This window comes from Amblyomma maculatum, chromosome 1, assembly GCF_055883805.1.
Source record: "Amblyomma maculatum isolate TAMU_Amacu chromosome 1, ASM5588380v1, whole genome shotgun sequence".
In the NCBI taxonomy this organism is placed as follows: Eukaryota; Metazoa; Arthropoda; class Arachnida; order Ixodida; family Ixodidae; genus Amblyomma; species Amblyomma maculatum.
The window spans coordinates 436,734,604-436,747,101 of NC_139344.1; the positions used below are offsets into that span (position 1 = coordinate 436,734,604).

The 12,498-nt window shown below is 47.8% G+C and overlaps 3 non-coding genes across 3 annotated transcripts; all 3 read right to left on the bottom strand.

The window, feature by feature from the left end:
• Window positions 1–512: 512 nt before the first annotated feature.
• On the bottom strand, window positions 513–584 carry TRNAM-CAU (transfer RNA methionine (anticodon CAU)). The gene has a single exon. It is a non-coding gene; the product is annotated as a tRNA-Met (tRNA).
• A 4,996-nt stretch (window positions 585–5,580) lies between these two features.
• TRNAM-CAU (transfer RNA methionine (anticodon CAU)) lies at window positions 5,581–5,652 on the bottom strand. Its single transcript has one exon. It is a non-coding gene; the product is annotated as a tRNA-Met (tRNA).
• Window positions 5,653–6,437: 785 nt separating this feature from the next.
• TRNAM-CAU (transfer RNA methionine (anticodon CAU)) lies at window positions 6,438–6,509 on the bottom strand. Its single transcript has one exon. It is a non-coding gene; the product is annotated as a tRNA-Met (tRNA).
• Window positions 6,510–12,498: the final 5,989 nt, after the last annotated feature.

Genomic DNA, 12,498 nt, shown 5'->3' on the forward strand with positions numbered 1-12,498 from the left:
TAAAAATTCTGTGCCTGGACTGTAGCTCCTTTGTTGCACAATTGCACATGCAAAACATAGAGAAGTTTCGAAATCAAGACGACATTGCAAACTTGTGCTAGTGCAAATAGAGACAGCTCCCTACCCATCCAAGCCTAGGCTTGTGGCCTAACCGCTGAATCTGAGAATCTCAGTGCGGCCCACTATTGCGATACACATGCAAGGGAACCGCCAAATACTGTAAACCTTCGGAGTCCCACCTGATGCACGCAGAAAAGTAGGTTTGGTGCCCGATTGACATAAACCGGAATCCCTTTGATTTTTCTGGCGACAAACGGGTAGGCAAACTAGCAGAGTATTTGTATGTTCGGGGTTTGTCAGTGAAAATAAAATGTCAATTGCAGAGCATGCTTTCGATCCACGGATCTCTGGGCCAGCACGGTGCCACTGCGCCACTCTGCTGGACACTAGGATGGGGAAATTAGCAGTGTATTTGTATCTTCGGGGTTGCTCAATTAAAGTAAAAATATCAGTAGCAGAGCGTGGTTTCGATCCACGGACCTCTGGGTTATGGGCCCAGCACGCTTCCACTGCGCCACTCTGCTGGACACAAGGGTGGGGAAATTAGCAGTGTATTTGTATCTTGTAAAAATATCAGTAGCAGAGCGTGGTTTCGATCCACGGACCTCTGGGTTATGGGCCCAGCACGCTTCCTTTGCGCCACTCTTTTTTTTCTTTATTGCCTGGCTTTGACACAAATACACCGCACTGGAACTCAAAACAACAGGAAAAAAGGAATAATATATGTACACAAAGGTAGCTAGCGTTGCCTAACACCCACTGAGGGGCAGGCATTGTCATGTTAAAATTCCTTGAGCACCGTCAAAGGTTCCAGCTTTGACAGCCACTCAGGAGCACATGGTTGCATTTTAAGCACGTCGAGCCATCGCTGCACACTTTCACAGAAATACATGCGGGCTGGCCGTGCATCTGGATCGCAGTGATAACCAGCCATTCGTGCGCGCCATATACTGTGGAGGCACATTAACATAACCTGGTCTAACGGCATATCATCGTGGTTATCCGATGGCAAATACCTAATGCCATGGGAATCAAGTGGCAACTGTTTTTTTATTGTCCTTCTCAGAACATCCCACAAATATACCCCTCCCAGCAATGCAAAAGCACGTGATCTATTGTCTCTGGCTGTTTGCAGATGAGACATTGGGCCCCCCATGGTAGGAACATACCCTTCTCCTCCATAAATGATTTTACACACAAAGTACCGGTATGTAGCATAAAGAAAAACGTTTTAGCTCCCGGAGCAACTTGCATTTTCTTTACGCGTTTTAATACATTACTTCCTGTGCCTCCATAGTATAAAGCTCTGTACAAGGGCACCGGGAACACCACTTCACAAACATCCTTGTATAATGTTCTCCTGTTAGCATTACTTAAATACTGTGTACATTACTTAAACGTGTGCTTAAGAATTTCACGCTCAAAACAATTTCCCTAAAGAATCCAAACAGAGAACCAGGCATACATTGAGTATAAACTACGAAATCAGGCAACGCTCTACCAAGTCTTTGTTGACACACTGTGCGCAGGAATGGATCGCTGGCATCCCTAAAAAACATAAACCGGTTGACAATCTGTCGCACAAACAAATGACCCAGACCAAGCCCCCCATGCTTCACCTGCCGGAACAAATTTGTCCGGCTGCACCTCTCCCAACTCGAGGCCCAAACAAACACCGCAAAAACTCGATGCAATTTTTGCACATTTACACGGGAGCAATGCAACACTTGCATAACATACCATAACTTACTAATTAAAAACAGGTTGCAAACTGCGGCTCTTGCAAATATTGATAATTGAGCGCTTTTCCATTTCTCCGCTTTTGCACTGGTTTCTTTGACCTGCTCTAGCCAGTATGGCTCGCTTTCCTTGTAAAATTTCAAGGGCACACCCAAGTAATTTGCAGGCGTTGTAACCCAAGACACATTAGCGAAAGTGTCGGGGGTCAGCTGCCATTCTCCGTGCCAAAATCCCAGGCACTTACCCCAGTTAACTTTACTCCCTGTGACTTTGCTAAAATGTTTTACCACATCCACTGTCCTCTTTATACTCTCTTTATTTACACAAAAAACCGCAACGTCGTCTGCGTAAGCCAGCAATTTGACTTCTGACTCCTGCAGTCGAAAATCATCAATGTCATTGTTTTGTAGGATGCTTAAAACAACGTTTCAATATAAATGCCGAACAAAAGAGGGCTGAGGGGGCAACCTTGGCGCACCGAACGTCGTACGTTGATGGGGGCCCCCAGTGACTTATTGACAATTAATCTCCTAGTGCAGTTACGGTACGCCAAAGCCACTCCCTCTCGAATAACAGAGCCGACATTAACATAGTCTAATATACTGAACAGAATAGTATGTGCCACACAATCAAAAGCTTTCTCCAAGTCCAACTGCACTAACGCAACACATGCATGAGTTGCATCGCAGCATTCGAGCACACTTCGCGCTTTGTGAATGTTCTGAAAGATAGATCGCCCTTTGATACCGCACGTTTGGTGAGGGCCCACTAGTTCGCATATAACCGTTTGTAGTCTGCCAGCAAGCACCTTCATATAAATCTTGTAATCAACGTTTGTCAGAGCAATGGGCCTGTAAGTCGACAACTGCCTAAGCTTATCTGGTTGGTCAGTTTTCGGAATAAGTACTGTGTGCAACGATCCGAAAGACGCAGGCAGTGCCTTCAGTTCATACGCTTCATTAAATAAAGCACACAACAAAGGAGATAGCTGTTCCTTGAACGCTTTATAAAAAGCCGCACTCAGGCCATCAGCCCCGGGTGATTTCCCTGGGTGTAAATTTTCTATTGCCTGCTGCACTTTTTCGCTTATTGGCCGCTCCAGTCTTTCTTTTTGTTCCTCGTCAATTTTTGGCATCGCGTCAAAAAGGATTCTTTAAAACGGTCCAAATAAACCTCTCGGGACAAAAAAAGATCTTCATAATACTCCCGGAAAGCTTTCGCGATTCCTTCGTTATCGGTTTCTGTGCGTCCTGTCCAATCTACCTCTGCCACGTGACTTCGCCTTGCATTTGCTTTTTCTATTCCCAACGATCTTTTTGTCGGCGTCTCATCCATGGCCAATTTTTCCGCTCTTGCACGCACTAACGCTCCTCGGTATCTGTCTCCTTCTATCAAGTTAATCTGTTCTTTTATTTTTCGAATATCCTCTATCCATCTGCCGGGTGCCTTACATTCCTGTTCGTGTAGTTTTGCAAGCAAAGCCTTAAGCTGGGTTTCTGTAATTTTCTTCTCGTACACCAGGCAACTTGATCTGTCAATGCTTTTAATTTTAATCTGTTCCTTGCACAACTCCCACTGTTTCCAGATTTCGAGCAAAGTCCCTGGCCTCACTTTAATCAATTCATTCAATACCACGCGTCTAAAGGCGTCATCCATAAGCAATTTATTGTTCAATTTCCATACCTCCCAGCTAAATGCATTGCTTCGTTTTTGGTGCCGAATAAGCACTGCACAAAACAGTGATCCGTGAATGTCATAGGCACAACTCGGTATTCTTTGCATGAAGGAATCAAATCCAGCGACGCGTAAATTCTGTCCAGACGCGCGTGGCTAGAGCCTTGGAAGTGCGTGTACTGAACGGCACGCGATCCTTCCAAGCAATCAGCCACATCCTCCATATTCCATTCGCTTGTTAACTGGCATAACATTTCCGTGTTCTTGTCTCTGAATCCGCGTGTGCTGGTTTTGTCTCGAGCATTCAGCACACAGTTAAAATCGCCCAGCAATACTACCTGCCTTTCCGTACTTAACTGCTGCATAACGTTCTCGAAAAACACTGTTCTTTCCTCCACACAGTTAGGAGCGTACACACAAATAATGCGCCACTCAACACCGCTGTATCCACAATCAGCCACTACACACCGTCCAGAAGAGCATGAGGAGTAGCCCTTTACAAGCAGACCAGGCAGCTTTTTGACAAACAATACACACCCGGCCGATGTCCCAACTGCGTGGCTAACAATGGCGTAAAATCTAGCCGTGAAACGTCGCACCATGCTCCCGGTCTCTTCATCCCCATCAACCTTAGTTTCTTGCACGGCAAGCACGTCAATATCGTGGTCAGTTAAGAGCCGGTGCACCTGGCTCTGCTTCTTTTTGCCTGCCAATCCCCTGACATTTAACGTGGCTACTCTTAAGGTGGTTTCAGGCGCCATTTTCATCAAGGGTGAAGAGACCGAAAGCATGGTGCTTACCTTTCCCGTCTAGCGCGTTGCTAGACGCCGTCGTTGGATCCATCCCCGTCCGGTGCGAGCGGCTGACCCGGCAGCGGTGGCACTTTATCCGCTGCCCGTCTCTCTGATGAAAATGTTTGGCCGCGGACGTAGCGTGGACCGCCGGGATTGCCCCGTTTTTGCTGGTGGCTCGTCGACGCTGGGGGCTGACGCCTGGTTACCTTCGTGTTCGGACTGTGTGTGGGATCGCTTGGCTGGGGCTGGGACGCCTGGCTTACGAACACCGCTGGTGTCCGTGTGCTCCTCCCCATTATCCTGTTCCATACCGTTTGCCGGCTCCAGTGACGTGCCTTCCTCATTGCTAGGGAGCTCAGGTGTCGAGTCTGCTCTCCCCACCTCTCTCGCAGCATTGCTGTTTTCTGCCGAGTCCACCGACGAATCTGTCTCCCGTGTCTGCGTTCTCACTTCTCCGGCACCTTTCGCCGCCTCCTCCGCCTCGACTACGTCCATGGTGAGCTCCGCCGACCGTTCCGTAGTTCCATGTCCCGCGGCCGAAGCGTACGAAAGCACACAGGCAGCCTCGTCATGTCCGTAGCGTCTACACTTTGGACAACGCGGCACCTTACATTCTCGTCGAACGTGACCGGTACCGCGGCAGCGCAGGCACTGCATCGCTCGCCCAGGCACCACGACAAGGGCTAGCTCTCCGGCAACTCGCAGCTGGTGAGGTAAGTAGTCGACCTTAATGCGGGGTTTCAATTTCAGGAGCACAGTCCTCGTGGTGGACCCCTTCTCCTTGACGCCTCTCCCGGGTCACCTCGGTCACATTCCCAAAAGCAGCAAAAGCCGCCCGGATGTCATCGTCTGCCGCACCGTGCATCATCCAGTGAAGTCGCAGCTTCACCTGTTGGTCTTCTGGATCGATAATAAGGCAACAGCGTCCCTTAACATCGAGTTCCTTAAAAGCCGCCAATTTCTTCGTTGCTTCTGTGCTGCTAAACGTGACCGCCCTAACATGGTTGATCTGATACGCCCCCAACGCCACAACGTCGGGGAGCGCACCAGCGTTGGCAAGGGCGTCGCGGAAATCCTCGACCCTGTATGGCCTGACTCGCACATCGCCGTGCAAAAAAAGCGTGTTAACAACAACGTGTCCGGTAGGCAAAGTTGGCAGAATAGTCTGATACTCGCTATCTTCCATGTCGTCGATCCTGTTTCCGCGGCTGGAAAGGGCCGCTATCGCCGCTCCGCTGGTGCACATGATTCTGCGACCGTTCACTAGGGTTCACTACGGTTCGGGGTTGCTCAATAAAAATGAAAATATCAGTAGCAGAGCGTGGGTTCGATCCACGGACCACTGGGTTATGGGCCCAGCACGCTTCCACTGCGCCACTCTGCTGGGCACAAGGGTGAGGAAATTAGCAGTGTATTTGTATCTTCGGGGTTGCTCAATTAAAGTAAAAATATCAGTAGCAGAGCGTGGTTTAGATCCACGGACCTCTGGGTTATGGGACCACCACGCTTCCACTGCGCCACTCTGCTGGACACAAGGATGGGGAAATTAGCAGTGTATTTGTATATTCGCGGTTGCTCAATTAAAGTAAAAATATCAGTAGCAGAGCGTGGTTTCGATCCACGGACCTCTGGGTTATTGGCCCAGCACGCTTCCACTGCGTCACTCTTTTTTTTTGCCTGACTTTGACACAAATACACCGCACTGCAACTCAAAACAACAGGAACAAAGGAATAATATATGTACACAAATCTAGTTCGCGTTGCCTAACACCCAGTGAGGGGCAGGCATTGTCATGTTAAAATTCCCTGAGCACCGTCAAAGGTTCTAGCTTTGACAGCCACTCAGGAGCACATGGTTGCAATTTAATCACGTCGAGCCATCGCTGCACACTTTCACGGAAATACATGTGGGCTGCCCGTGCATCTGGATCGCAGTGATAACCAGCCATTCGTGCGCGCCATATACTGTAGAGGCACATTAACATAACCTGGTCTAGCGGCATATCATCGTGGTTATCCAATGGCAAATACCTAATGCCATGGGAATCAAGTGGCAACTGCTTTTTTATTGTCCTTTGTTCCACTGCGCCACCCTGCTGAGCACAAGGGTGGTGAAATTAGCAGTGTATTTGTATATTCGGGGTTGCTCAATAAAAATGAAAATATCAGTAGCAGAGCGTGGTTTCGATCCACGGACCTCTGGGTTATGGGCCCAGCACGCTTCCACTGCGCCACTCTGCTTTTTTTTTCTTTATTGCCATACTTTGACCACTGCACACACAACAACAAAAAAAACTTCATTCAACCTTGACACCAGCAACCTGCCAGAGCTGCTTGACAGGCCGTGTCTTGTTTAAAATTCTTTGAGCAGGCTCAAATTTTCCATCCTGGGTAGCCAATCGGGGTTACATGATTGTGATCTCACCACTTGCACGAATCTGTGTACATTCTCCTTAAAGTGCATGCGGGCCGGTCGCGCGTCTGGGTCGCAGTAATAACCCGCCATCCTGGAGCGCCATATACTATGGAGGCCCCAGAGCATTACTTGGTCCAACGGGAAACCATCCACATTTTGAATGGCCAAAAACCTGATGCCGTACGGATGAAGCGGATACTCTTTTTTAATTAATCTTTATAAAACATCCCAAAGATACACCCCCTCCCAACAGTGAAGAAATACATGATCAATTGTTGCGGGCACTTTGCATATGAGGCAATGCGTACCCCATGGTAAAAATAAACCTTTCCCCTCTAAGAACTTTTTAACTGGTAGGGTTTCTGTATCTAATTTGAAGAAAAAAGTTTTTATTCCTGGCTGCACTTGCTTTCTTTTAACTCTTTTCAAAACGTCCCCACCGTTGCCTCCATTGTACATGGCTCTGTACACTGGCACTGGAAAAACAACATCACACCGATCACCGTATAGCTTTTTCCGCTTCACTTCACTTAAGAATTCTGTCGAAAAACGCGCTGTAAGAAATTTCACGCTGTCAGCCACTTCTCTAAAATAACCGAAGATTCTCCCTGGTAAACTCTTGGTACCCACAACAAAATCAGGCAAAGCACTGTTCAATCTTAGTTGGCACACAGTTCTTAAGAAAGGGTCTCTAACATCTCTGAAGAAGAAAAACCTTTTTACAAGCTGGCGGAGAAATAGATGTCCCAGCCCGAGACCACCGTCTTTCACACTTCGAAACAAGTTCGTCCGCTTGCACCGTTCCCAGCTCGATGACCAAACAAATACAGCTAGAATACGATGTGTCTTCTGTACATTTACCCGGGAACAGTGCAGCACTTGCACGACGTACCACAGTTTGCTTAAAAAGAACACATTGCACACCGTCGCTCTTGCAAAAATTGATAAATATGCCCCCTTCCATCTATCTGCTTTTTCCTGTATTTCGTTCAGTTGTCCTTTCCAGTATGCATCACTGTCCCTGTAGCTGTTTAATGGAACTCCTAAGTATTTTGTGGGGGTTGTTACCCAGGGCACATTTGCAAAACGCTCTGGGGTCGATGTCCAATTGCCATGCCAAAATCCCTGACACTTTGACCAGTTCACTTTGCTTCCGGTTGCCTTCCTGAAACTGTCGACACACAGCACTGCCTCGCGTATACTATGCTGATCCACAGCAAAGACCGCTAGGTCCGCCGCGTAAGCGAGCAATTTGACTTCAGCTGCCTGCAACTTAAAACCTTTAACTGCCTCGTTTTGGATAATGTTCACACATAGTGTCTCTATGTAAATGGCAAACAAAAGTGGGCCGAGGGGGCAGCCCTGGCGTACCGAGCGTTGCACCTGAATGGGGGCCCCCAGACTCTTGTTAATGATTAATCTAGTAGTGCATCCACGGTACGCCATGGCCACGCCCTCTCTGATTACTGAACCTAGGTTCACGGAATCCAGAATACACAACAATATTTCGTGGGCCACACAGTCGAAAGCCTTTTCGAGGTCCAATTGGAGGATGGCTACACATTTATCCATTAGTTCACTACACTCGAGCACCGATCTTGCCGTGTGTATATTTGTCATAATTGACCTCCCCTTTATGCCACACGTTTGGTGAGGACCAACAATATTTGTAATAACTGACTGCAATCTTCTAGCTAACACTTTCATCAATATTTTGTAATCTACGTTTGTCAAAGCAATTGGCCTATATGCTGTGACTTGCTTCAGCTTTTCCTCGTCATTTGTCTTGGGAATAATAATAGTATGATATAGTCCGAAAGATTGCGGGAATCTATTTATTGCATAGGCTTCATGGAAGACCGCTGTCAATATTGGAACTACTTCGTTCTTAAATTCTTTATAAAAAGCCGCACTTAGGCCGTCTGGCCAAGGCGACTTTCCCATATTTAAACCATCGATCGCTTTTTCTACCTCGATTTCTGTGATCGGCATCTCCAATCTTTCCTTCTTATCCTCGTCTAGTCGCGGGATAGCTGCAAAAAAACTTTTGTTTGAAAGCTTTCATGTCGACCACATTTTTGCTGAATTGTTCCTGATAATACTGGAAGAAACCATGCCTGATATGATCGTCTTCCGACGATAGCACGCCGGCCCATTCGATCTTATCAATGCGGTTTTTCTCGGCATGTGCCGTTTCAATTCCCAGTGCCCTTTTCGATGGCGTCTCGCCCATGGCCCAATTTTCCGCTCTTGCACCCACTAACGCTCCTTGGTATCTGTCTTCTTCTATCAGGTTAATCTGTTCATTTATTTTTCGAATATCCTCTATCCATCTGCCGGGTGCCTTACATTCCTGTTCGTGTAGTTTTGCGAGCAAAGCCTTCAGCTGGGTTTCTGTAATTTTCTTCTCGTACAGCAGGCAACTGGATCTCTCAATGGCTTTAATTTTAATCTGTTCCTTGCACAACTCCCACTGTTTCGAGATTTCGAGCAAAGTCCCTGGCCTCACTTTAATCAATTCATTCAATAACACGCGTCTAGAGGCATCATCCTTAAGCAATTTATTGTTCAATTTCCATAACTCCCAGCTAAAAGCATTGCTTCGTTTTTTGGTGCCGAATAAGCACTGCGCGAAACAGTGATCCGTGAATGTCATAGGCACAACTCGGTATTCTTTGCATGAAGGAATCAAATCCAGCGACGCGTAAATTCTGTCCAGACGCGCGTGGCTAGAGCCTTGGAAGTGCGTGTACTGAACGGCACGCGGTCCTTCCAAGCTATCAGCCACATCCTCCATATTCCATTCGCTTGTTAACTGGCATAACATTTCCGTGCTCTTGTCTCTGAATCCGCGTGTGCTGGTTTTGTCTCGAGCATTCAGCACACAGTTAAAATCGCCCAGCAATACTACCTGCCTTTCCGTACTTAACTGCTGCATAACATTCTCGAAAAACACTGTTCTTTCCTCCACACAGTTAGGAGCGTACACACAAATAATACGCCACTCAACAGCGCTGTATCCACAATCAGCCACTACACACCGTCCAGAAGAGCATGAGGAGCAGCCCTTTACAACCAGACCAGGCAGCTTTTTGACAAACAATACACACCCGGCCGATGTCCCAACTGCGTGCTAACAATGGCGTAAAATCTAGCCGTGAAACGTCGCACCATGCTCCCGGTCTCTTCATCCCCATCAACCTTAGTTTCTTGCACGGCAAGCACGTCACTATCGTGATCAGTTAAGAGTCGGTGCACCTGGCTCTGCTTCTTTCTGCCTGCCAATCCCCTGACATTTAACGTGGCTGCTCTTAAGGTGGTTTCAGGAGCCATTTTCATCAAGGGTGAAGAGACCGAAAGCATGGTGCTTACCTTTCCCGTTATGATTACGTACGTACGCTCCCGTCAGGGCCGCGACGCGACGGTGTACGACGGCGAGACAGCTATGCAGCGGAGGACCGAGGCCATGCTGTACCTGGACAAGGCTGGCGCAGTCCCAGTGCCCCGCAGCACAAGAAAGCGCCGCAGAGAACCTGTGCTCGACCTCGGCGCCAAGCGCGCTCAAAAATATGCTCTCGACGCCGAAGGGAGAAACAGTACGACACAGTTTCGCGCCGAGGAGACAAACCAAGGAGGCCAGCAAGGCAAGCATGACCGCGGCCAAGCCTCTGGCGCCTCCTTAACGACTACTACCAAGAGTGACACCAATGGCAGAGGGACATACGTGGCAAGCACTGACCTATCGGTTGGAGCCGCAGGAACGAGGGCTAGAAAAACTCCTTGCAGCACTGAAGCACAGCATATACGGAAGTCAAGTCACGCGGACTATTCGAAGGCAGACAAAGTTAAACAAGGAGTATAAAGTGAATAAATTCAATAAGACTAGACTGCGGCCTGTACATGAGTCTTCAGTTCTTCAAACTAAATCTGCTCTTCACTGACAATTGAGATTTGTTTTTGAACTGACGAAAAACAGGTGGTATTCTTCGTATTATAAAACCATTTTCTGGCTTCTGGTTTAGCCTCTAAACACAAAGTTGTGGCCATCGAAAGGATTTTCAACTTTCGTCCAGTAATACTGAGGATTTTAGAATCAGCAGTGTAGTGTGGAAATAGGTACTGTTCTCGGTGCAGCGTTTGTACAAGTTTCCACTTTTCGTAATAGTGAAAGTGCACAAAAGAGAAAACCTGCTATGTTCTTCAGGGAACCCCATAGGGTTTATTTGTCTTTACATGAGAAGCAGTACTATCTGCAATTTCAGATTCTAAATCGGCGGCTCTGTGCCTGTTTCTAGCAATCAGTAAAAAAACGAAATCAAAATTTTAGAGGCTCAACTACCCTTTACTGAGTTTCACGAGCGTGTGCCATCGCCCACAGCCGCAGTTATTCCTCGTACTTCGACACTCGGGGTCGCTTCCGCGCTTTGTAAGATTCTCAGCAATGTGCAATCCTGGCTACCCGCTGCTGATCTCGGAAGTCTGTCTGACAGCGTTACAGTCTCTTTTCAAGGAAAGCTCCGCTATGCTAGGTAGAGCCGCCCGTCGCCTGACACTAAAAGACCGTCAAGTGACCGTGATTCAACTGACCTAACAAGGTGTGGGTGTCCACGACTTCGTGATGTCCACCTAAATGTATACTGCGCCTCCTTTTCCCAAAACCTAACTTAAACGCAGAGGAAGCGCTAGTGTACAAATAGCGCTGCGTAGTTAATTGTAGGCACATGTACCCTAGGACATGTTGTTGTTGTGGCTGTAGGAAGAAGGAAAAGAAAATGAACGGGCCTACTACTGGCTCTGTAGCTGAGCCACCTCCGCTGCCTCGTGCAGACAGAAGAGAAAATAGAGCAGAAAGAAAAGGAAGAGGGAAAGAAAGACGCTCGCCGCAACAACAGCCGTCGTCCACCACCGAAGTGGTGGCGGGTGCAATGACGGCCTGCAACAAATAAAAATTTGGTGGCAGGCTAGCCCCCGCCGCAAGCGATGGAGACCTACCTGTCCCAACCAGGACCTCTTTTACTCTTTCTGCTGTCACTCTAACTTTCCTTTCCTCAAGTCTGACAGATACTATGCCTTTCCTTTCTTATAATATACAATCCACCAGAAAACATGAATACATTGCCTTGATCTGGTTAGGTGTAGTTTCGCCATTCCGTGATAGTCATTCAAAAGTACAAGATGCTTGTCTTTCCTCAAAACCTAATTGTGGTAAGACACCCAGCCACTGTGCCGGAGTACTCGGGTTCGAACTCGACCGCGGCGGCTCTGTTTTGATGGAGACAAAACGGAGAGTCATCTCTGCTATGTCAGTGCACGTTAAAGATCCCCAGGTCGTTCAAATTACTCCATAGCCCTCCACTACGGCTCCTCTTTCTCTCTTCACACTATCTCTCCACAGCACAAGGTGTGCGTTGTTGTTGTTGTGGCTATAGGAACAAGGAGGAGGAGGGAAAACTTTATTTAGCCCTATATTATTTGGCGGTTTTTGGACGTCTTCAGAGATGTCTGCTTGTTGTATCCACAAGTCTTCTCCGTCGACTTCGTCCACTTTTTCACAATGGTCGGTTGCCCTCAGTCCAGGGCTCCGCTGTCCGCTGCCGCCCGTTGGGCTCGCTGTACCAGACCTTGATGGTCTTCGCAGCGGTCGCTGGACAGCAGAGTCTCCCATTGCTCCGCACTCGGGTTTCGAATTTTGGGGACCACATCTATGTTTTGACATGCCCATGTGATGTGATATAGTGTTGGTTTTTCATCGCACCACGGACATCTGTCAGCATATATGGTAGGGTGCATTTTTTTTAGTGTGTGTAGGTTTGG